Source organism: Schistocerca americana, chromosome 9 (assembly GCF_021461395.2).
Source record: "Schistocerca americana isolate TAMUIC-IGC-003095 chromosome 9, iqSchAmer2.1, whole genome shotgun sequence".
NCBI classification, from domain to species: domain Eukaryota; kingdom Metazoa; phylum Arthropoda; class Insecta; order Orthoptera; family Acrididae; genus Schistocerca; species Schistocerca americana.
In genome coordinates, this window is record NC_060127.1 from 158,772,458 (window position 1) to 158,799,106 (window position 26,649).

The 26,649-nt window shown below is 39.6% G+C and overlaps 1 protein-coding gene across 1 annotated transcript in view; it reads right to left on the bottom strand.

Moving 5' to 3' along the window:
* The window catches only part of LOC124551304, a 127,946-nt gene extending 102,679 nt beyond the window's left edge, over window positions 1-25,267 (bottom strand). The window contains exons 1-2 of the mRNA XM_047126315.1: window positions 25,072-25,267; window positions 5,559-5,726 (exon numbers count right to left, since the gene is read on the bottom strand). The gene's annotated coding sequence lies outside the window, so the exon portion shown is untranslated. The remainder of the gene's footprint in view (window positions 1-5,558; window positions 5,727-25,071) is intronic.
* Window positions 25,268-26,649: the final 1,382 nt, after the last annotated feature.

A 26,649-nucleotide genomic window follows, 5' to 3' on the forward strand; every position in this document is an offset into this window, starting at 1 on the left:
TTTCAATGCATTTCTATATTCAATGTCCTTCCTTCTTACTCTTCTTTCCTGTGTTTCTCTTGCCGCCTCACAAACCACAATGTGCGCTCTACTTACGAGCCACACTGTATCAACCATCTCAGCCGTGTACAACAGACAGCTACAAGACCACACGGATTGTTGATGTAGCGTCTTATGTCCCACATTACTCCTGCCGATATCATTAACCCTATACCTTCAAATTGATCACTCTACCTGTGTCACTCTCCCGTATTTTCGTGCATCTTTCCTGTGCCACATGACCTTGCATCTCATCCTACCAACCGCCCCCCCCCCCCCTCCTTCTCCTCTCTATTTCAGTTCGCACCTACTAATTTCACCTAATCCAGTCACCTCTGATGTCCCCCTTCTTCGCACTTATCTACCCACAGACCTGCAACCCACAGTAAAAATCTTTTTATTTATAATTTTTCTTTGATCTCTTTGTGGCTTCACTCCAATATCAGTCGGTTTTCGTCTTTCACTATCGACACATTCCCTCAGATTTCATCTAGTTTCCCCTTATTTCATCTGTTGCATCCATTTTGTGATTTTTCTCACATATTTGGGTGTTTTCTGCGAATTTTTCAGACATAATTCTATGTTGTTTATATATTTTTTGCATTATTGCCACCACCATGGATCCTTGCTCCTTCCACCTGCATCAATACACAAAAGAACCCTTATCCCTAGCCAGAACCCAGTCCCACATACCGTTCCTGCGTTGTTGCTCGTCTCATGGAATACCCTCAAATGGCCTTACCATCAAATTACCCATCTCCAGTTGCTACCCTCCCTTCCAAAATGACCTCCAAGTGTTCAGATTCTGCCAATCCTTAGCCCTCACCAACACAGTTCTGCAAAACCATATCAATCACGCCCAAACCTCCTTGCAATACCTTCTCTCCACCTGCAAAATTCTCTTACCCTCCAGGAACTAGACCAACATGCACAATGTCACCTCAAAAAACTGTCCACTGTGCTCACTTCCCTCTCCCACCTTGGACTACCACTGTCCACCACCTCTAGAACAACCTCCAAACCTCCCCCACATCCCCTCATAGCTGAAAAATCCCGCCTCACAGACCTACTATATTTACTCTACTCTCCAAAACTCCCTTCCACCACCACACAAAATCCAGAACCAGACACGAAACATAGTCATGAACCTTTCCTCCAAAAGCCTTAGCCCCATAGAAATATCAGTCCCTTCAAAAGACCTCACCTTTTGCCCCACTCCCAGATTCAATTGTACAGGATTTGTTAAGGATCTTCTCTCCTTCTCCTGGTCCCTACACTTTTTCATCACCAAACCTACCAATCAGACTCAACCAAAAGGGCATTGTTGAACCCTGCCTCCATCCAACTGTGATCCACCCCCACTGCCCCCAAATCTCCCCTGTAACTTTCCAGAATTTCTTAACCTTGAATGTTTCCTCACCATCATACTCAAATCCTTCAACATGCAAACTAACCTTACATCTGCAAAAAGAACTGCAATCCACCACCTACAAACTGATCCCAATCTTATAATCCTACCTGCTGACAAAGGCTCCACCACTGTTGTCTTGAAGTGCAAGAATACCTGGCAGAAAGACTCCACTAGCTATCAGATTCATCCGCCAACAAACCCTGCCCTGTTCTAGATACCCAGCAGGATATTCAGTCTCTTCTAAAATCTTTAGGCCCATCCCAGAACCTCTCCTCAGAGTCCATCTCTCTCCCCACCCCTACCACTTCCCACACTCCTACCTTCAACATGTTTCCTGAAGTCCGTAAACCCAACCACCCAGGATGCCCCACTGTTGCCAGTTACTGTGCCCCCAATGAAAGAATCTCTGCTCTCACAAACCAACACCTTCAGCCTATTACAGTGTGTTAACTGTAAGACGGCAGAGTTGTGCGGGGAGAGGAGGGAGCAAGCATTGGCTGGTGAGCAGAGAGGAGCCGTTGGGGGGGACAAGGCACGCCTACCAGTTGCAGTGCTGGCACTACAAATTGCGCGTCATGCTTACACGAAAGCAGACGAAAGGCTTGGAAGTAAAGCTCGCTTTAAATGTTGTTCATAAACGAAACTGAAATCGTCATGTACATTAAAATCAATATGTATATAAATGAATGTATGTATGTTTGTCTACTATGCACTCACAAACCAATTATCCAATTGCAATGAAACCTTGGTGAGTTGTTCTCCGAACGCCCGAAAAGAGTTATGGACAATGTTTCAACAATTACGTCACTGTAGCATGCGTAGCGCAATTGATTAGGCAAAGGCTTGACATGCAGCGGACCCGGGTTCGACTCTCAGTGCTCGCAATTTTTATTTCATTCCCCGCAATGTTAAACTATTAATTATAAAGTTTAAATATACTTTAACAGGTCATATAGTATAAAAATGAAATATAAGGTAATTCGGGGCTCCTTCAAAGTGATCGCGGACAAAATATCTCAAATGGAAACTCACCTTTTCTTGCCAGGCGTTTGTGGTGATACACCAGGACGATTCTTGGAAAACTGTTAGAATCTTCCAATGCTACGCATGCTTTGTCCTGTGTACGTAGCAGCTCTCACCGAACATTTGTAAATGGGGTGAAGCAATTTTTTCTGCTCTCTTTCCCTTTCGCATCATTCAATCACACGCAATATAATTTTGCAAGCATCACTACGTAATACTGGTTTCCTTCTAACCGTAGGACTACCGGTAGGGTTATTGGCGACTCCTGAGATGGGCCAGCAACTGCCTCTTCACTCATTTTGATAATGTTCAGCACAACTGCTCAATAAAAACGGCGCAAAACAATAACAAAGCAGACGACAATGGCTACCTTGTACAACACAGTAAGCTACATAATGTTGGCAGCAGTCGAAACTGCGTGCCTACCGAAGCCTCCCGACGTTTACCGACTTCTACCGATTCAGGACTACTGAGAGGTCTGCCATCTAAAAGTTTACACACTGTACCTGCAACCTGCCTTCTCCACTGACTCTCCACAGTTCCTGTTCCTTTATCACACAGCGCTCTTCTTGCCACTACTGATGCAACCTCCCTTTACACTAGCATCTCCAATACCCATGGCCTTAGCACAATTAAACACTATCTTTCCTAATGCCCAACAGATTCCCAACCAACATCCTCCTTCCTAGTTGCCACGACCAACTATATCCTCACCCACAATTACTTCTCCTCTGAAGCCATTACCAACAAACAAATCCAGGGTACGGCTATGGGCATCCGCATGGCACCATCCTATGCAAAACTATTCAAGGGCCATCTAGAGGAATCCTTCGCAACACCCAGAATCCTAAATCCCTCACCTGGTTCATATTCAGTGATAGAATCTCTGTGATCTGGATCAAGAGTGAGGGCACCCTATCCACATTCCTCCAGAACATCAACACCTACTCCTACATTTGTTTCACCTGGACCTATGCAACCCAACAAGCCACCTTGATTGATGCTGACCTCTACCTCAAAGATGGCTACATCAGTACCTCTGTCCATATCAAACACCAGAAACACATCCACTTCAACAGCTGCCACCAATTCCATACCAGGAAGTCCCTTCCATACTGCCTAGCCACCTGTGGCCATTGCATCTGCAGTGACAAATGGCCCCTCTCAAAATACACGGAGGGTATCACGGTGGCCTTTACAGACCGTAATTACCCCGCCCCTCCCCCCACCCTCCCCCCAAGCTTGTTCAAAATCAGATCTTGCATGCCTTATCTTTCCGAAATTACATTCTCCGCCAGAGGCCCAACTACCCCTCATCGTAGCCTGAAATGAAAATTGTCCTACCCAAGGTGGTATTGCTCCCGCCCACACAATATCCTCGCCAATCCCTGCACAACCCCGCTCCCAACCCCTTGCCTCACAGCTCATATCCCTGTAATAGACTTTAATGCAAGACCTGTCCCGACATCCTCCCACCATCACCTACTCCAGTCTGGTCACAGACATCACCCTTCCCATCAAAGGAACCTGTGAACCAGTCATGCGACCTACAAGCTAAGTTGCAACCACTGTGCTGCATTCTAAATGACATGGGCATGACAACCAACAAGCTGTCAGTTCACATGAATGGCCACAGAGAAACTGTGGCCAAAAAACAACTAGACCACCCTGTTACTGAGCCCGACACAGCATTCTTCATTTCAATGAATGCATCACAAGCTGTGCCATCTGGATCCTTCCCACCAACAAAAGCTTTCCTGAATTACACACGTGGGGACTCTCCCTGCAATACTTCTAGCTCTTTCCCTGTTCCCACTCCAGCACATCCCCCTATTCCACCAACGCACCCGTGCTTCTTTTTACTCCTCTCCTTTTCTTCAAGCCCCCCCCCCCCCCCTCCACCCTCTCTCTAGACCTATTGACTGCATCTAGCTGCCCTACCCTCTCTCCACCTCAACCCTGCATGGTGCCACAGCAGCACTTTACCACCCTTTCCCTGCTGTCCCTACTCCTCCTCCTTGCCCCAGCCTCTTTCTTACCCCCACCCAGTTGCCTCTCCCATCATGCAGTGCTGTTTGTAGTCTGGCTTCAGCTCCGAGAGACTGTGGTCATGTGCATGAGAGCTGCATTTGTGTGTGTGTGTGTGTGTGTGTGTGTGTGTGTATTGTCTATTTTTGACAAATCCCTTGTTGTCTGAAAGTTTATTATGTGACAGTCTTTTTGTTGTGCCTCTCCGAGACTCAGCAGCTCCACTACATGAAGAGTAGCAACTATCCTTTTCATAATACTGTTACATTCCATCATGGATTTTCCATTGTCAAAGTAATGCATATGATCAGGCAAGGATATGACATTCTGAAAAAAATAGAGTGGGGGGGGGGGGGGGGGGGGGTGTTAGGGAGGAAAATTTACAGAATATCATGAATTGATAATTATTGAAATTTTAAACAATATCCCTCATGTTTCATGAACAGTTCATGTACACATTCTAGGAGAACAAGAGAGGAAGACAATTATAAATAAAGGAGCTATGTATATAGACAAGCCATAAAAATATCAATGACTGAAAAGAAATTCCATGAGCAATAACTAAAAGAAATGAACAAAAAAAGAACATTGCTTAACAACACACAAAAGAGGAAAACTAAACTAGACACACAATTTGGCATAATGATTTATGAAGGACATCTTAGAAAGAAAAATTGGAGGAAGAAGAACTACAGCCAGCCAACAGAATACATAAATACATAACTCTTACATTATTTTTCAATTACGACATAAAATTTTATAGAAGATCCCTTCTTATGAAGGACCAATACAACACACAGTTTATTTACTTGCAATATACATATTTTAAGCTAGTTGTTAAAAACTGAACTGTTTCATATTTTAACATAATTTGTCTTCTAATATATAACTTCATTAAACCTTTTTAATATTTAACTAGACAGAACAGAGGAAACTGATTAACTTGCTTCTTCAGTATGAGCACGCTTTACAATACTGTGAGCAAAGCAGTAAAAACTAGCAATAAAAACTCTACTGAGGAAGACAATGTCAAGTTTCTGTGACAGCAGCAACTCACTTTGTGTTTAAAGTGTAAGACAGGAAAAAAATCTTCAGAGCCAACCAGGTGTTCGCACACAGTTGGGGAGAATTATGAAATTACTTCCTCTTCTCCTCTATAGCTGTGCTTTATACCAAAAGCACCAGACTGAATGTTGGGTTCTTCCTTTATCTGAGATGTCGCCAACTGTAACAGTGCAAGACAAAACTGTTAATACCTAAAAGCTGTTGTCTCCAGCATTTCCTTTAGTCTATTCATGTAGGGTGATGTAAGTTGCTCAAGTGTATTGTTCAACTAGCTTTCATAACTCAAAACATATCTAATTGAGAATCTACAGCCACAAGATTGGCACTTTAGTCTCGGCAGGTGACTATATTGGATTCTTGCACCCAGTAAAGATATTTCAGAAGCAAAAATGTGAGAACTCACTCTATAGCATGCTATCCACAGGGTCTACAAGTGTCTTGAACATGAGCCCAAATTCAACATTACCACACATAATTCATATGGTAAGTAATCAGGCCAACAATTCACTGGTTCATAGCAAACAGTTTCACATATTAATCTCACAAAGTTTCATATTACACAATTGCAAAAAAGAAAACAAAAGTTACCTGCTACCACTAGAAGTAGTCATTAACAGTAATCCACAAAATGACACACTCAACTAAAGTTCGCTGATGTTCAGTTAGATAACAAGTTAAAATTGAGTAAATACATATATAAACTAATCGAGAAGTTCAGTGTAGAATGTTTTGTAGTAGTAGTAGTAGTAGTAGTAGTAGTATTTCGTGAGTCTTTTGGTACAAGGGACTGATGGACTCCAACAGTTCACTAGGGAGTAATAATATGATTATGAGTTATTCAGTTTGGTACCCCAATTAGCTTTGTTTCCATGAAAATAGAATGAGGTGACAAAAGTCCTAGGAAAGGGATATGCACATGTATGGATGGCAGTGGTATTGCATAAAGGTGTAAAAGGGCAGTGCATTGGTGGTGTTATTTATTCTCAGGTGATTCATATGAAAATGTGACTGACATTTATGGCCACAGACTTTGAACACAGAAAGATAGTTGGAGTTAAGCACATGGGACATTCTAATTCAGAAATAGTTAGTGATTTCAGTGAAATGAAATGATCATGTTGCTTTGTTGGCCAGGAGACCCCATCCAGGGAAGTTCAGCTGCTGGGTTGCAAATAATTTCAGGTGATGTCACACTGGGCAACTTCCATGTCGATTAAATATTCTGAAAGCCACAGTGTCAAGACTGTGCTGGGAATACTGAATTTCAGGTATTACCTCTCATTGTCGACAACACAGTGGCAGACACCCTTCACTTAATGACTGAGAGCAGCAGTATTTACATGTGGAGTTGTCAGTGCTAACAGGCAAGCAACATTGTGTGAGCTAACTGCAGAAATCAATGTGGGACGCATGACAAACGTATCCATTAGGACAGTGTGGCGAAATGTGGCATGGGCTATGACAGCAGACGACTGAACCAAGTGCCTTTGCTAACAGCAAGACATCGCCTGCAGCGGTCCTCCTGGCCTTTGACCATATTGGTCGGACCTTCAACAAATTGAAAACCATGGCCTGGTCAGATGAGTCACAATTTCAGTTGGTAAGAGTTGATGGTAAGATTCAAGTGTGGTGCAGACCCCACGAAGCCATGAGCTCAAGTTGTCAACAAGGCACTGTGCGAGCTGGTGGAGACTCCATAATGGTGTGGGCTATGTTTCCGTAGACTGAATCACAGACTGGAAATTGTTATGTTTGCCTACTTGGAGACCATTTGCAGCCATTCATTGACTTCCCAGACAACGATGGAATTTTTATGTACGACAACGCGCCATATCACTGGGCTACAATTGTTCGCCACTGGTTGGAAGAACATTCTCGAGCAGATCATCTGACACGAATCCCATTGAACATTTATGGGACATAATCAAGATGTGAGTTTGTATGCAAAATCCTGCACCGGCAACACTTCCACAATTATGGATGGCTGTAGAGGCACAATATTTCTGAAAGGGACTTCCAATGACTTGCTGGGTCCATACCACATCAAGTTCTTACACTACACTGGGCAAAAGGAGGTTCCACGAGATATTCGGAGGTATCCAATCACTTTTGTCACCTCAGAGTACCTTCACACCCATGAAAATGCCAGTAACATGCATTAACCAAAACATGGAATGACCTGTATTCTTGTACACACCTCCATGAAGACACAAAAGCACAGTGATGTGGCTGCCATAGATGCAGAAGTGCTGAGAATACCATCATTATGCTGCTCTTCCATTTTATTCAGTGAACCCATACTTGAGGTACCAACCCTTCTTCAGTATACCTACCCATAATGCTGTGTATTACTGTTGATGTACAACTAACACTGCTGGAAAAACAAACCTGAGACATAACCAAGCAGTACGTAAAGTAACCCTGAGGGCAAAGAGTTAAGTGGGTCTTACTGTTGCAAGCAATAAGTACTGTGAGTCTTTTGGCACTGTTGAGTAAATATTTTTGGTAATAAGGGTAAGAAATCAAATGACATGCAATTACTCTGTAATGAGTCACTGGATACCACGGACCTCTTTATCAAAATACCCAGAAAATGTACGTGGGCAACCCATGAAATATTCGGGTTCATCCTGTATTCACTCATTTACATACTCACAGGCCTAGTTGGACAAGGATGGGAGAAGTAGTCTTGGCTTTATAGTAGGAACAATCACAGGTTTGCCTGAAATAATGGAGAGAAACCACAGTGAAGCTAAATCAGGAGAGCCAGACGGTGATGTGGTGCCAGTTTGCTTAAAACAGCACAATCTCATTTGGGTTATCCCCAGCATATAATGCTGCTTCGCCTTTACTTTCCTGTAAATAATTTATTTCATAGTGTAAAAAGCTATTGTTACACTGTTAATTCATTTCTCAGTACCAATCACTGACCACACCTGTCAGCTGATACTCAGGCCATAACAATGTTATGTTTCAATTTTGTTTACTGTAACACCCTATTTGATTTCTTGTAAAACTGTGCTTATGGTTGATTTCGGGTCCTTGGTTAGGATGTTGCTGTCACCAGTACACATTGCTGTTTTTGAACACAGGCAGAGGGGAAGAAGGAGAGGGAGAGGCAAGGGGGGGAGGGGGGAGGGGGGGAGGTGGGGGGAGGAGGGAGGGAGGGAGGGAGAGAACTAAGATATAGTATGTGACTGGAATATTATATCACTTATTTGTGACTAGTGTAATCTATCATTTACTTTGGGCCTAATTTGTTTAGAGATGCATATAAATCAATTTGATTTATATTTCAGAAATTTCTATTGATACAGTAGTAACACTCCAGCAGAGAGCAACAAAGTTAGCAAAGGGGATGACTGCGATCAACAGAGAAGGAAAATTTGACAAAGAGGCATTGATGATGTCTACATCCACATGATTACTCTGAAGTGTTTGGCAGAAAGTACATTGAAGAACCACTTTGAGATCATCAGAATGGAATCCATATGATACTCTTGTGGGTAGCGATTGTTGAATATAGACAATCGAGAAAATAACGGTAAGCGATTGTATCATTTTATTACAGTAGATCTAGATTATGGAGACTTTGAGCTAATGTCACCTGTTGTTACATGCACTGAAGATGACTATGTAATAGTTGAACTCTAGATCTGCTCTAATAAAACAATGTACTTCACTAAGTATTTCTGTTCTTTTCTCCACTGTCTATTTTCAGACTATTTCTAGACCATACCACTCTCGAACAGCACATGGGAGAAATGAACAGCTAAATCTTTTTGTGCGAAGTCCAATTTATCATATTTTATTGTGATGACTGTTTCTTCCTAAATAGGTGGGAGTCGACGAAATATTTTCACATTCCAAGGTGGAAGATGGTGACCGAAATTTCATGAAAATACCTCACTGCACAAAAAAGCGTTCGTTTTAATTACTGCCAACCCAGTTCACTTATATCCATGACATTCTCTCCCATGTTTTGCGATGGAATTTTTTTTCTGTCCTCTGTCAATGATACGTGGTAAGGACCCATATCACATAGCAGTATTCAAGAAGAGGAAAGATAAGCAAACTGTGAGCAGTCTCTTGAGTGGATTTGTTGCATCTTCTGCCTATAAAACACAGTCTTTGCTTCACCTTCCCAGTGCAATAGTCCCAATTTAATTTCTTTGTAGGTCCCTGGGCACTTGGTAGAATTTACAACCTTTAAATTTGCGTTGTTTGTCATGTAACCAAAATTTAATTTAATTTTTAAGTACTCCTGGTAGGACCCGACACATTTTATTGCTTAGGGTCAATTGCAACTTTTCACACCTTGCAAAAATCTTGTCTAAATCATTTTGCAATTCATTTTGAACTCCTGGTGACTTTCGGTCTCATTAGATGACTTCTCATCAATTTATGTGAATTGCAACCTTTCTGACAGGAAATCATAAATCCTATTCACAGTTACAAATCTGATTAAAAGCTGCTGGTGAGGAAAGTAGAGAGAAAGAGAATGGCAGGCTAATGACAGCAAGTAGAACTATACAGCCTCGATAACATTGGTTTCTAACATTTACATTGGAATCTGGAGACAATAAATCTCCATCTACAAATGTCACAACCAAGATTCTCCAGGCCAGAAGATGAAGATGCCTCTCAGGTAACTGTGTTAATAATTTTATAAATCTACAGTCATAGACCAGACCTGCTCATTATGGGTACATTTAAATATAATGTATGCTGTTAATGCAAAATGTCACTGCTGATCACTCACTATTACTTAAGAGTTTCATGGTGGTTATGTTGTTACAATATGCTAAATGATAATTTGACATTAGGTAATAGAACATTGAAATAGGCCTGCTTGTGGTAATCAAGAGAATTACATGAGTGCTGTGTGTGGCTACACAACAAAGAAGCTCATAAACATTTAATTTCTTTGCACATGGGTCCACATACACAGTAAACAATTTTAAGGTTAAAACAATTTTCCCAATTACGGATGTTTAAAAATAATGTCCCTTTATATCATTATCCATTTGTGTACTCTCAGCTGATATTAGTGTGCAGCCATCACGAAGTGTTTCCTAAAATAAGCGGCACAACAAGGAATAAAATTTGAGCTTTACTGACAAAGGAAACTAGCATTGTGCTGGCGTACACCTTCGCCAGCACACTGGGATATCAGGAAACACTGTATAGTAGGCACTGAATTAGGCGCGCCTATGACAGGAGAAGACCTTGACACGCCCCCAGCCTACATGCAGATAATGCCCTCTGGGCAGCGTGCATAAGGCCGCTGCCACTGACCGAGCTGTCTCAAGCTCAGTACTCAGTTCACATTGCACCTCAATATGTCACACTGTGCTCTACGTCTTCCACAGCGATAGTCATTGCCTTGCACCTCAGCTAGCTGTGAGGGAACTTTAGTCACTGTATATAGTTGTGATACGGACACGGACAGGATTCAAGAATTAGTACATGTTACTTGATTGTTGTTAACCACAGAACTTCAGACTGGACATAATTGAAGTTAATACTCAATTGGTTTCTGTAATAAAGCATATTTTAACCACGTGTGCATTTTGTGTTGTAGTGAGAGGAAACTGGCCACCCACCTATCACACCACCCTCTCCACATCCAGCCAGGAACCACAAAACATTGCAAGAGGGCACAGCCACAACAAGCACAAATGCCGTGTAAAAAATATTTTTTGGTAAGACTACTGAAATCATAGCCACTGGAATAACCTGGCGGTATTGATGGAGCTCTCATATTTGGAAGTTCCATTACATTCCCTTGTTATTCCAGTCGTTTTGAGGTGAAAATGGAACTCTAATTTTAGTAAGTAGCCATGTCAAAAACATATTTTTAACGTCATTTAATGACATAGGAGCTATAAGTAAACACAATACATGGTACAAATAGATACAGAAGATGTGTAAAACACATCTTAGCAGACTAGCATTAGCTTATAAATCAAAAGGTAAACATGTGACGAGAGTAGAAGAAACAGAAACAGCCACTTGTTTAACACTAAACTTCGACATGGGAGACTCCATGTTAAGTGGTCTACGCGTCCTCACTTGACCATCTACAATTTAGTTCAAATTCAGTGCGCAGGTTTGCTAAATGACCAAAGGAAAATTTCCAAATTTCTAGCTCCCAAGTTTTTAACATTTTGTCAACAAGGGCCTCTTAAGTGAAGCATTCACAAATATACTGACATTTCAAAAATTTTAGCCGTTTCTGAAGTGCCATAATTCAGCAGACAATTTTTGTTAAGCTAAAAAACTGGACAACACAAGTGAACAATATGCACTGTGCACATTCAGTAAGTTTTAAGTCATTTGGTTCACTATTTTGCTCTAAATGCCACTCAAAGTTGCCAATAAAGTGTATCATAACAAATTTTCTCCCAAGTTGAACTAGCTTGATCTCTTTATATAGACGGTTTAGAAACCTGTTCCTTTGTGACCTTCTTGCCCAGTAGTTTAATTATAAATCTACTAAATTTTATCACTCGTGAGTTAATACTCTGGAGATAGACATGAAGCTGCTGGAAAACAAATTTTCTGCCAAAGTAAGCTATTTTTGAGTCCTAGTTTCTTAAAATGTATGACTGATCCATACTTGTTTTACCTACTGCTTGAAAGAACACTTTTTTCGTGATAAAATATCAAATTGTAATTATTTTTCCCCTTGAAGGTCTACAGTTATATAGTAAATTTGTCATGAAAATCAGTACTTTGGAGCACCATATAAACCAAGGGTTTTGTGAAGTTATCATAACTAAAACCTGCAACGGTAAATGGTGGTTTTTGCCACTACAATTTAGCATCATTATTGCCAAGGGTTCACATCTGATAGCCAGGTAAGTCCAGGCAGAACCGAGGGACTTTTTTCAGCTTCACAAGCCTGTTAGTGAGTAGCTTAATAAAGGTTCCCAAGCCTTGTGTGTCTTTCTTAAATTCGTTCCTAAGCCCTTGTGGAATTTAGCAGAGTTTTCCAAGCCTCATGTTTGGGTATCTCCGTGACTTTCAAGCTGGCATTCATGAAAAGGCAGCATTAGTGTTACACAGTATTTAAAGTTCTCCATCAATTTTATTAATGACTGGTTGTGGGAAACTGCTGTTTATCCAGTGTTGTTGTAGAGGGCAACTGCAGATTTATGATAATATTATCATGTAAGACACCTGTGAATGAAAATACGCAAAATATCTTAAGGTTAATCCCATCAAAAGTGAAACCAAAATAGAAAATGTGAAATGCTAAAGATTTTTGTCTTGATGAACATAAACCCATTTATGAAACTGTACAATATCTTACACCATAATGATGAATAGATCATATTTCTGCCGAAAGGAACTAATGGACATTCACTCTAAGTGGGGAAAAATTCATGACTTTTGATACATTATATTTTGATAGTGCTGTATTTCTTTGCTATTCAGTTGTTTCCAACGAATCATTTAGACATCTCAAAACAAATTCAAATAAAACTTGAAATACTTTTTACATTACAAAAGAATAAAATAGGGAATTTATTAACTGTTACATCTGTACAAATTTTGCTACACATCCATAATTTCAAACAAAAATTATTTTGCTCTTTTTAATTAGCTATGAAAAAAAAAAAATTAAAACGTATCACAGTGCCAGAAATTCTATTACAGATTTAATGCTCTAATGACACAAGGAATTCCAAAATGTGTCTCAAAAAATGTTTGACACATTGCAGAAATGTGAAAACTTAAAGAAGTATCCAGAATTCCTCAACTGATTGTCTCCTCACAAGAACTCATTAGCTAGTATCAATGGAATAATGATTGAGACAGAAAGAGTAGTTAAAGTCGCAGACAGTTACCAGTCTAATTTCATCTGCTATTGAATCTGATTATCTACAATGTGATATGCTAGCTATTCATGTTTTTAGTCAGAAAATGCTTTAGAAACTAAAAAAGAAAATTCCTACACCAATTCTGATACCATACAGAACCACTGTGAACGGCAACAGTATATTAAGGAAGGACAGTAGTATCGCAATGAGTTGCAATCCCATTAGTTTTTCATTGTTCTCACATATCCACATTTCATCTATAAATAACTATCTTCAGTGCATCTGACTGAGTTGTAATCTATCAAGTTACCATCAGTTTATGTCATCAATAAAGTTGTGTTGTGACATGTACCAATAGGAGTTTGTTGGATTACAATTAAATCACATTCACTGAAGATGGATATTTATAGCTGAAATCTAGATATGCAAGAACAATAACAATCTGATAGGGCTGCAACTGACTGCGGTATTCCTGTCCTTCCTTATAATAAAATTCCTATTTGTAAAGTGATGGAAATACTCTCTGATGGAGTTTGTCAACATTTTAAATACTTTAGCCAACATAACTTTCAGGAAAGACGACTGTTGTCTTGCTTTACATTGGCATTTCTTTTGCAATCACAAGGAAAAGGAACTATTGATGGTGTTGGGAGGAATGCTGAAGTATCATGTGTTGCAGTCTGAAAAAGCTAGACAAGCTCTCATTAGTGACTGCACACCTTTTGTACAAGTGCAAAATCAATAACTGATAAATTTAATATAACAGCAGTCCCAGCAGAGAAGGTAATGAGCCATACTGACAAGTTACAGCAGTGTTGGAGAGATATCAGACCTCTACCAAACACTCAGCAGTTCCGCAGTTTTTATGCCATTGGGAAATATACCGTTAAAATAGGTTTCCTGTCTGAGGTGCACTCAAACTTATTGCATTGTACAGTGTACAAAAAGAAAAACCATACATTCTTTCACAACCTGTTGCAATGCTGAAAACTTTTCGCAGGCTTTTGGACAGAGGGCTGTTGTTATCACAATCTGAACTAGCACATCTGTACAAGTTGTCAGAGAAGAATGTCAAATAAGAACATTTTAGTTAAATGCCTTCTGAGAGTAGGAAATCAATATGTATGGCCAGAAAAGTAGTGTGTACTTTACAAGAGCTGATCACAGAGTCTCAAGAAACATTAGCTTTTGTTCAAATTAAATTAAATCTTTTAAACTAAATTTATTCTCTTATCTGATGTGTTGCACCTGTAAAACTAAAATATTAAATACAAAACATTTGTCTTATTTTAGACCACTTACGAGTATGTGATGATTGACTGATCAGGCCTTGTAACATTAACCAAAACGGCCTTGCTGTGCTGGTACTGCGAACGGCTGAAAGCAAGGGGAAACTACAACCGCAATTTCTCCCGAGGACATGCAGCTTTACTGTATGATTAAATGATGATGGCGTCCTCTTGGGTAAAATATTCCGGAGGTAAAATAGTCCCCCATTCGGATCTCCGGGCGGGGACTACTCAAGAGGACGTCGTTATCAGGAGAAAGAAAACTGGCATTCTACGGATCGGAGCGTGGAATGTCAGATCCCTTAATCGGGCAGGTAGGTTAGAAAATTTAAAAAGCGAAATGGATAGGTTAAAGTTAGATATAGTGGGAATTAGTGAAGTTCGGTGGCAGGAGGAACAAGACTTTTGGTCAGGTGATTACAGAGTTATAAATACAAAATCAAATAGGGGTAATGCAGGAGTAGGTTTAATAATGAATAAAAAAATAGGAGTGCGGGTTAGCTACTACAAACAGCATAGTGAACGCATTATTGTGGCCAAGATAGACACAAAGCCCATGCCTACTACAGTAGTACAAGTTTATATGCCAACTAGCTCTGCAGATGATGAAGAAATTGATGAAATGTATGACGAGATAAAAGAAATTATTCAGGTAGTGAAGGGAGACGAAAATTTAATAGTCATGGGTGACTGGAATTCGTCAGTAGGAAAAAGGAGAGAAGGAAACATAGTAGGTGAATATGGATTGGGGGGAAGAAATGAAAGAGGAAGCCGCCTTGTAGAATTTTGCGCAGAGCATAACTTAATCATAGCTAACATTTGGTTCAAGAATCATGAAAGAAGGTTGTATACCTGGAAGAATCCTGGAGAAACTAAAAGGTATCAGATAGATTACATAATGGTAAGACAGAGATTTAGGAACCAGGTTTTAAATTGTAAGACATTTCCAGGGGCAGATGTGGATTCTGACCACAATCTATTGGTTATGAACTGCAGATTGAAACTGAAGAAACTGCAAGAAGGCAGGAATTTAAGGAGATGGGACCTGGATAAACTGAAAGAACCAGAGGTTGTAAGAGATCAGGGAGAGCATAAGGGAACAATTGACAGGAATGGGGGAAAGAAATACAGTAGAAGAAGAATGGGTAGCTCTGAGGGATGAAGTAGTGAAGGCAGCAGAGGATCAAGTAGGTAAAAAGACGAGGGCTAATAGAAATCCTTGGGTAACAGAAGAAATATTGAATTTAATTGATGAAAGGAGAAAATATAAAAATGCAGTAAATGAAGCAGGCAAAAAGGAATACAAACGTCTCAAAAATGAGATCGACAGGAAGTGCAAAATGGCTAAGCAGGGATGGCTACAGGACAAATGTAAGGATGTAGAGGCTTGTCTCACTAGGGGTAAGATAGATACTGCCTACAGGAAAATTAAAGAGACCTTTGGAGAGAAGAGAACCACTTGTATGAATATCAAGAGCTCAGATGGCAACCCAGTTCTAAGCAAAGAAGGGAAGGCAGAAAGGTGGAAGGAGTATATAGAGGGTTTATACAAGGGCGATGTACTTGAGGACAATATTATGGAAATGGAAGAGGATGTAGATGAAGATGAAATGGGAGATAAGATACTGCGTGAAGAGTTTGACAGAGCACTGAAAGACCTGAGTCGAAACAAAGCCCCGGGAGTAGACAACATTCCATTAGAACTACTGATGGCCTTGGGAGAGCCAGTCATGACAAAATTCTACCATCTGGTGAGCAAGATGTATGAGACAGGCGAAATACCCACAGACTTCAAGAAGAATATAATAATTCCAATCCCAAAAAAAGCAGGTGTTGACAGATGTGAAAATTACCGAACTATCAGTTTAATAAGTCACAGCTGCAAAATACTAATGTGAATTCTTTACAGACGAATGGAAAAACTGGTAGAAGCGGACATCGGGGAAGATCAGTTTGGATTCCATAGAAATGTTGGAACACGTGAGGCAATACTAACCTTACGACTTATCTTAGAAGAAAGATTAAGAAAAGGCAAACCTACGTTTCTAGCATTTGTAGACTTAGAGAAAGCTTTTGACAACGTTAACTGGAATACTCTCTTTCAAATTCTGAAGGTGGCAGGGGTAAAATACAGGGAGCGAAAGGCTATTTACAATTTGTACAGAAACCAGATGGCAGTTATAAGAGTCGAGGGGCATGAAAGGGAAGCAGTGGTTGGGAAAGGAGTGAGACAGGGTTGTAGCCTCTCCCCGATGTTATTCAATCTGTATATTGAGCAAGCAGTAAAGGAAACAAAAGAAAAATTCGGAGTAGGTATTAAAATTCATGGAGAAGAAGCAAAAACTTTGAGGTTTGCCGATGACATTGTAATTCTGTCAGAGACAGCAAAGGACTTGGAAGAGCAGTTGAACGGAATGGACAGTGTCTTGAAAGGAGGATATAAGATGAACATCAACAAAAGCAAAACGAGGATAATGGAATGTAGTCAAATTAAATCGGGTGATGCTGAGGGTATTAGATTAGGAAATGAGACACTCAAAGTAGTAAAGGAGTTTTGCTATTTAGGGAGTAAAATAACTGATGATGGTCGAAGTAGAGAGGATATAAAATGTAGATTGGCAATGGCAAGGAAATCGTTTCTGAAGAAGAGAAATTTGTTAACATCGAGTATAGATTTAAGTGTCAGGAAGTCGTTTTTGAAAGTATTTGTATGGAGTGTAGCCATGTATGGAAGTGAAACATGGACGATAACCAGTTTGGACAAGAAGAGAATAGAAGCTTTCGAAATGTGGTGCTACAGAAGTATGCTGAAGATAAGGTGGGTAGATCACGCAACTAATGAGGAGGTATTGAATAGGATTGGGGAGAAGAGAAGTTTGTGGCACAACTTGACTAGAAGAAGGGATCGGTTGGTAGGACATGTTTTGAGGCATCAAGGGATCACAAATTTAGCATTGGAGGGCAGGGTGGAGGGTAAAAATCGTAGAGGGAGACCAAGAGATCAATACACTAAGCAGATTCAGAAGGATGTAGGTTGCAGTAGGTACTGGGAGATGAAGAAGCTTGCACAGGATAGAGTAGCATGGGGAGCTGCATCAAACAAGTCTCAAGACTGAAGACCACAACAACAACAACAAGAGTATGTGATGTTTAAAGCTTTCCCGGCATACTGATTGTTCCATAAACCCTGTTTATGGAACACTTAAGAGTATATTTATTTAATGTCTGACATATTTTTGTAAAAACTGTCCCTTGTATTTATACAAATACCACAAGTTTCTACGTGTACTGAAGACATCACAGGTTTTACAAGAATTTCAAATACATGTATATTATTTTTGATTTTCTAAGTTATGTCTGTAACACTACATTTTTATCCTAATAGTGGGTAATGAGCACAGACTGCTTCAACAAAACTGAATATTGTTCATATTAATGTTTATCTATAAAAAATAACTTTTGACAATTATAGGGTTGACAGAAGTGTCCGATCCCATGCGTTGGCTTTGACCCGTGACGTAAGGGTGGTGTTGTGTGTGACGTCATGACGGCGTGGAGTTTGGTTTGTGAGTGTGGTGTGTTTGTAGATGTTGTCGTGTTGTGGTTTGTTGTGCTCTCTGGTGGTATGTTCAGGGTTTTCGTTTGTGTGGTGTAATGGGCTCATTATCCAGAATTGTTCGAGTGTTGGCTGTGTTTGTAGTGGAATTCGTTTCAGCGAGTTAACGACTTTGTGTGAAGGTTAATTTAGTGTTGTTCGCTGTACATCATGTGGTAATTTTAGTAAAATTAATCGGTTGTTGTTTCTGTTCAGGAATGGATATGACAGATAAAATTAACAGTGCGCAGGACAAGGGAAGTGTTCGATCCCAATGTGTGGCTGTGTACGTTGATATTGCTATCGAGAGATGTTTTTGAGCTATGTAGGCCAAGGAAAGTGTTTGATCTTAATTTATGGGATCGGGAGTTGCTGTTGAGCTATATAGGTCAAGGGAAGTGTCCGATTCCAGATGATATTGTGTTGGTATTTGGGGAGTTTTGTAATGTCGGTTTTTTTTCGTCATTTTGTGTGGTTTTGTATGGGGGTGGGTGTCTAAATTTGTTTATATTTAGTTTGCCCCCACCCAAAAACACCCTATTTCCCACGCTTGTCCCGTTAGTGTCATTAGGCTTTTTGTGGAAAGTGTGTGTGTTTGTTTTTAGATGTATTTTCGTCCTCATAATGTGTACATACTGACTTTATATGCGCCATATTGGAATTGTGGTTTATGGTCGTTTCCACCATATTTGTGACGTCAAGGGTCAAAGCAGACGGGTGGGATCGGACGCTTCCGTATTTCCCAATTATTATTATGGCAAAGAAAGCTGAACCCAAACATTTTAGCACACTTATCACATGATTTTTCTGGTTTAAGTTTTCATCAACCCAATAACTCAGAACTTCATACGCTATTCATTGTTACTTGATGGTATACTACATTAATAAGGGGTGGGAGGGGGTTGGGCATTTATGACAGCTGTGGTTTTTTTTACCCCTCCCAAAGTTTAAAGTTAGCCCACAGCTGGATCTCCTTTTATAACTGTACAACAGACGTTGAGTTACTGATGCCATGAGACACTAGGAGTAAGATGAATGAGGAGCAGTTTTGTAAAACAAATTTCATTTCAAGTGGATAGCGAAATTGTGATCTGAATAAATGTCTCCAGTTTTTGGAGAAAAATATCCCTGACACTCAATATTCACATAGTTCAGAAAGTTTATAAGAGACTATGCCAATGACAGTGCCGTACATTATATGTTTAGGGGAGCAAAGTCGCTACCAGCACTCACTGCAAGGGGTGAAATGAATACAAGATGAGGAGAGAAAGTGGTGTGGGTACTGTTGTAGGTAGGCAATGACACAGTACTTGACAGACAGTATGGTCACTACAATGAGCAGAAGCAGCTGCATCAAATTCTGACAAAATCTGCAGTCTACTATTCCGGAAATAGAAATTGTTAACATAAAATAATCATTATGCCAACTAAATTAGATTTTGGTATTTTGTTGTTGTTGATGATAATGATGATCTAGTCATCAGTCTGAAGAATGGCTCCATGCAGCTCTCCATGTTATTCTATAACATGCAAGCCTATTCCTCTCTGCATAACTGCTGACACCCTCAGCCATTTGAGCACACATACTTGGTCTCCTCCTGGCAGCCTGACAATTCCTTGATGCCTCAGAATGAGTCTATGAACCAATCACTTACATTAGTCAAGCTGTACTAGTTTTCTTCTCCCCAATTTGATTCAGTACCTTTTCATTAGTAATTCACCCTACCCACCTTATCTTTGACATTCTTTTGTAGCACCACTTTTGAGAAGTTTCTATCGCTTCTTACTAGAACTATTTGTCATCACTGTTCCACTTTGTCAGGCAGCTATACTTTGTGCAAAACTTTTCAGAAAAAAATTCCTAGCATTTCAATTTATTTCTGTATTTAAAAAAAAAAAACTCTCTTTCTCTGAAATGTTTTTCTTGTTACTATCAGTCATCATCAGCTGTTTTGCAACCAAATAGTAAAATTCACCGATTAAATTCAGTATCTCACTTCCTAATTTAATTCCCACAACATTGCCCGATTTACCTGGACTACATTCTATTGCCCTTCTTTTACTTTCGCTGATGTAATTACCTTACAATCTCCAGAAAAGTACCTGAAGCATAGACTTCCTATTACTTCAATTTGTATTGAATGTTAAAAAATTTCTCTCTTCTAGTCACATGGCACATATCGCTCATATAGGGATCGTGAGGATGAGAGTGGAACAATTACAGCATACACAGAGACATTCAAACAATCATTCTTCTTACACTACATGGTGAATGGAATGAGAAGAAATCCTACCTGGTACAAAGGAACGTACCCTTTGCCATGCACTTCACAGTGGTTTGCAGAGTATAGATGTACATGTAGATGATAGATACCCAAAATCGCAAACCAAAAAGTGTAAATCATTTTTAATTGGTGTTCGCTGAATGTCTTCTAAATAACTACATATTCTATTCCCTAAATGTTGCCAAGTTTCTCGTTATAACATCACATTACTTGGCTTCACCAACTCACAACCAAACCAAACAACTTTAATTCTAAGAAATAGTAAAACAAATATAGAAGCTGTGGTGGCATGAATTTAAGAAAATCAAAAATAACCCATGAAGCACATTGAATGATTTCAATTTTGATGGCGAAAATACATTACCATTTTATTCGCTTCTCACTGGTTACCTAAAACTATCCTTTCACTAGCCGATGACTAATCTTATTAGATAGGTTAACCCTTTAACTGCACTGGATGTGTTAACACGCGTGCCTTTGTACCAGTCCCTGTGTCGCGTACACACGTTCAGAGCACACAGGGACAGGTACAAAGGCACGCATGTTAACACATCCAGAGCAGTTAAAGGGTTAAGGAAGGACAAATTTACATTTACAACACTCGCAGATTTACAGAAAACTTTTGATAATACCGAATGGAATACATTATTTGAAATTCTGAAGGCAGCTTCAATAAGATACTGGAAGCAAAAAGCTATTTACAACTTCCCCAGAAACCAGACTGCAGCTATAAGAATCAAAGGACATGAAATGGCAACAGCAGTTGAGGAGGAAGTGAGACAGGGCTGTACCCTATCCCCAACATTACTCAATATGTTCACTAGACAAGTAATGTAGGAAACTAAGGAGAAATTTGTTGAGAGAAAGATGCAGGGTGAAGACATAGAGCTCTTATGTTTCCTAATGACATTCTAATTGTCACGGCAAAGGACTTTGAAGAGCAGTTGAACAGAATTGGTATTGTCCTGAAAAGTGGTTATAAGATGAATATCAACAATAGTGAAACAAGGTTAATGGAATGTCATCAGTTAAATCAGGTGGTCCTGGGGGAATCAGATTATGAAATGAGACACCAGAGATATAGACGAGTTTTGCTGTTTGTGCAGCAAAATTGCTGATGAGACTGAAGTAGAGAGGAGATAAAATGCAACTGGCAATAAAAGTATTTCTGAAAGAGAGATATTTTTATAACATCAAATATAAATTTAAATATTAGTAGGCCTAAGTCTTTTCCGAAGTTATCTGTATTGAGCATAACCTTGTACAGAAGTCAGACTGTTGTGTATGATAAATGGTTCATACAAGAAGAGAACAGAACCTCCTGAACTGTCGCACAACAGGAGAATACTGATGAGCAGATAGATAGATTGGACAGCTAATGAGGGAGAATAGAATCAAACTGAGCAGAAAAGAAATTTCTGGTGTGTGTGTGTGTTTTGGAGGGGGGGGGGGGTGTAATAGTAAAGTGGTGAAAAGGGCTGACTGCAGTGAGTAGGTTCAAACAGTTTTAGACTGTGGTAGTTACGCAGGGATGAAGAGGCTTGCACGGGATATAGGACAGACTAGCATGGATTGCAGCACTGAACCAATCTTCGCACTGAAGACCAGATCATCATCATCCCACTGGCTATGTGAAATTGATGTGTTGCCAACCAATGGGTTATGGTGGAATTACAGAAGTGTCCCATTCCATCTGTCTGCTTTGACCCATGATGTCATCAATATGGCAGAAATGGCTACTTCCAACATATACAAAATGACAACAATGACATCACTATATACACATGCCAACAAATGCAAACAAGAATAAAAATGACACAATAACATGTCATCCCCACAAATAAGATAAAACTAATGGGACAACCATGGAAAATTGGGGGTTTTGAGTGGGAACAAAAAATATATATATCCACATGGTCCTAAAACAATATATTAAAAAAAATTTAACTGCAGCATTCCACTACACCAACAAAATCACAGAAATTTGGACATTTCCCTTGATCTATTTAGCTCAACCACGGCTTCCGATGTCAAAAAACAAACACCTACAACATCAAAAAATGGAACCGGGCATTTCCCTTTTGGTATCAATAGCTGCGGTTGAGCTATATACTATCAATACCAAAAAACCAACACCAGCAACTCAAAAAATTGTAATCAAAACCTCTACACCTCAAAACCCAAATACCCCACATTCACTACATCAATTAAGACACAACTGACCAACCAAAAATATACAACACACAAAACATCGCAATTACTACACAATGAAACCAAAACAAAAATTGGATGCCTACAATGCCACACCACAAACGTGACATGTAACATATTCAACTATAAGACCGAACATCTGCAGAAACTGTATGACAGACATCATATCATCACCAATCTCAGAACGTAATGATACACTCGTGAACTTCATTGTCACATTCACAACTAACAAAAAGGCATTAAAAAAAATTTGACTTCTTTCCACACACAAAACATCAAAGTAATCAGACCTAACATAAATGCCAAAAACACACACAAAAACCATGTTTACATGATGACAACCAAAACTCAAATGAACCCAATACCACAAGTTAAACTCAGCATGTCCACATCCAAGACAAGAAGGAACCATCAAATAACAACATGACATCTACAAACACAACCGACTCAATAACTCTGCACCGTAATGACATCACACACCACACCATTACATTGTGGGTCAAAGCAGACGGGTGGAATTGGACACTTCTATTGACCTGTTAAGGCTGGCAGCATTTCTGATCTAGAAATTAGCCAACAAAGTTGCAGAGGGATACTGTTGCTGTGTCACGCTTGTTCCCGACTCATGTCACCCCGTCAATCAGCAACTGAAACGGTTGTTACTTGGAAAAGAAAAGCAGGAAGACAGATGGATGTAATATCAACAAACAGAGGATTTCTTGGGCTTGTATGTATCACCAGTTCACGTCATTCTGCAGCAAAAGTTTGCTTTTAGCAAGTAGCATAACACTTCCTATCAAGGAGTCAGTGCTCTCTTGCTATGTGAATAGCACTGCACAACTGCTGAAACCAGGTTGGATTACCACGGTTTTTCAATCCAACGGTAAACAAAAGGATGTGTGTCTAAGGACTTTGTCTGAAAATCTCAGTTTACTAGGATGAGAATGACAATTACCGGAAACAGTAACAGTAACATAGAGACTTAGGAAATCAGCTCATGTAACACAACAGTGCTCCCATACTTCAGTATAATAGTCGCGTGGGACATTTACCTGTAATAGGATTTAAAGTTCTTGAATTCTCTCTTTATAACTTTAACCCATATGGCTTTCCCTTGTCCCTGCAAAAGGAGTCTACCTAAGGATGGCAGTCAGAAGAACAATGAGGGATGACCGTTGCCACCAGTAAGAAGAGATTTAGAAAATGAAATGACAATGTTCTGACTTTTTAACAAATTAGTACCTGCTACCAGTCAATTTACTATTTCAAAGCTCCTGCTGATCATGTTTGTTTCTGCAGCCTATGAAGTACCAAAGCTGTTACCAATCAGTGAATGTTAGTGGGTGATTTGTCATAATTCTGAGTACATCAGTACAGTTATGGTTAGAAAGAGAGCAATAAGTACGTTCTGCCAGGTGAAGAGACACACTGTAATGAAAATTATTTTCAAATAGGAAAACAAACGGCTCTGCATTCCAGAATTACCGTTGTAGTATCAAACCTGGTTTAACATCTCAGTACACATGAGAATCTGATGTCAGCACAAAATCAGATGAATGAACGAATAGTAACTTACTGTAAAGCTCACACACATCTATTCAAAAATAAATCTAAATACTGTATATGTCAACGATTTTATGTTTGGTTTACCAGACAGTCCTTTGCTACAACAATTGCACAGATGAAAAATAATGGAACACTGTGGATATTCTCATATATAACGCTTGGTCTTTACTGTTAACGGGGTAAGAGAGGACGGGGGGACGCGTAGAATGACAGCTTTTTCCATTTATATCACAGAAACGTATCGACATTTTTGACTTCTAAAGTAATCGAATAATTACACAGACAGAAATGTGTGTAAAAGTTGTGTGGTGGACGACGCTTGATTTTTCGGTAGCTTATGTATGATATATATAAACGCTTCTCAGTGGTTTGTCAATTACCTATTATACTAGCCTATTTCTGAATTTACCTTGCAGTTAAATTTTTTTTGGCGAAAATTGTGTTACTGTCCCAGAGTGCGTTACATAGGGCGCGAACACAAACATCCAGCTACGCTACAGACCAATGTATTATGATAACCTGTATTTGACATTTACAGTTGGCTTCGCCAACTCTTAACCAAATTATCACCTCAGAACATAACACAAACCTCGGGCTACACTAAAAATCAATCTGTCACCTGTACCACGGGTTCTGAGTGGCTCAATATCACAGTCTAGTAGAAATGTGACTTCGAAAATTCATTTCCGCTAACAGTTGTTCTACAGTTGCTAGCAATAATATTACTTACGCCTTCGTTGTATGTTACTTCCGAAAAACTTGTAACGTCAAAATTCTCTTCCATTTTCTTTTCTTCAAAGAAATGAAACGAGATGCTGTGCAAAAGTACACAAATAACGAACACAAATACATCAAATTTGTCATAAACCACAAACTTCACGGTTGTCACAACATGTTAACCCAAATTACCCAGACGTAAACACACAACACTGAATGTAACACAATCGAAATCGTAACGTTTTCGATATATGATAATGATATCGATATAGATAGCACCTATAACTTCAATAGCTATCGTTCACCAGCGATACACAAATGTCTGCCTATAATTTTTCTAGTTGGTTCATATTTGAAACAGATATCCATCAACATGTACGAGTTGTTTCATTTCACGCCGGAGGAAAGCAGAGTATTAAGTACACTATTTGTAGTCAAGAAGAATGTACTATATCCCGGCTTTGTCCATAGCGATAGATATCCAATGACTTAACGATGATTGTTGCTGTGACGTCCGTGGTGCGTATTTTGAATAGCATTTCTTCATAGTGCACTTAGTTGTCATTTTCCTGTTGATTTAGTGAAAAATATTATTTTAAGCAGTACTGTGGTTGGGAAATGAGTTGCTATCTCCTCTATACAGTCTGGGGGTCTAGTGAAGCAGGGGATACAACCCATCCGGTTTGACCAATGACGTCATACATTACTCATGTGGCTTCACTACAAGCCACAGATAACAAAACAGTCTGTGTTCCTGGCATGGAGGTATATTTTATACCTCCATGGTTCCTGGTATGTGGTATCATTGTACATTCAAATAACTGAATGTGATTTTAAAAGAGATCGCTTCATATTGCTGAAAACATTCTTAGTGTGTGTTTATTAAATTAGTTGGTTGTTTCTAATTCATTCGGTACTTAATTTCATTCATAGTGATATTGAAGTAATTTGGACTATCAGTTTCTTATTTTAGAACAATTTTTAGTATCTCGTTTGTAGCTATGGATTTAAGAGTTGCGATGAATCTTGATGATTCACGAGAGGCTATGGGCGAAGACATGTTGGCCACGATCTGTTTTTTGCAATTGTGTGGTCTCATTGCTGAATATGTTCGATGTCGTGAGTGCATCGAGCATATGCTCCTCACTAGTGTATCTCATCGCCGTACTCACGACTTATTCATATGGCGCTGCAGGAGAGATAGGTTGTGGCAATTCATTAGAAGATGGACGTGGTTCGAAAAATCTAAGCTCGCTTGAAAGACATTATGAAAATCACTTACTGTTGGTGTTTGAGATATTCTGTGTGGCTGTGTGTGCATGAATGTCGTGTGAGTAAGCGTACAGTTGTGGACTGGTATTCTTTTTGTAGGGAAGTGTGTGTGGAATACATGAAATATAGGGGGCCATTGCGGGAGGGGGGGGGGGGTGGAGTGTTATGGTCGAAATTGACGAATCACATTTTGGCAAAAGGAAGTACAATAGGGCGGAACCTCCAGTGGGATTATGGGTTTGGGGGGCAGCAGTTTCAGGTCAGCAGTATGACGAAGTAGTGTTCAAAGTAGTACCCATTCGAAGGAAGGAAGATTTGG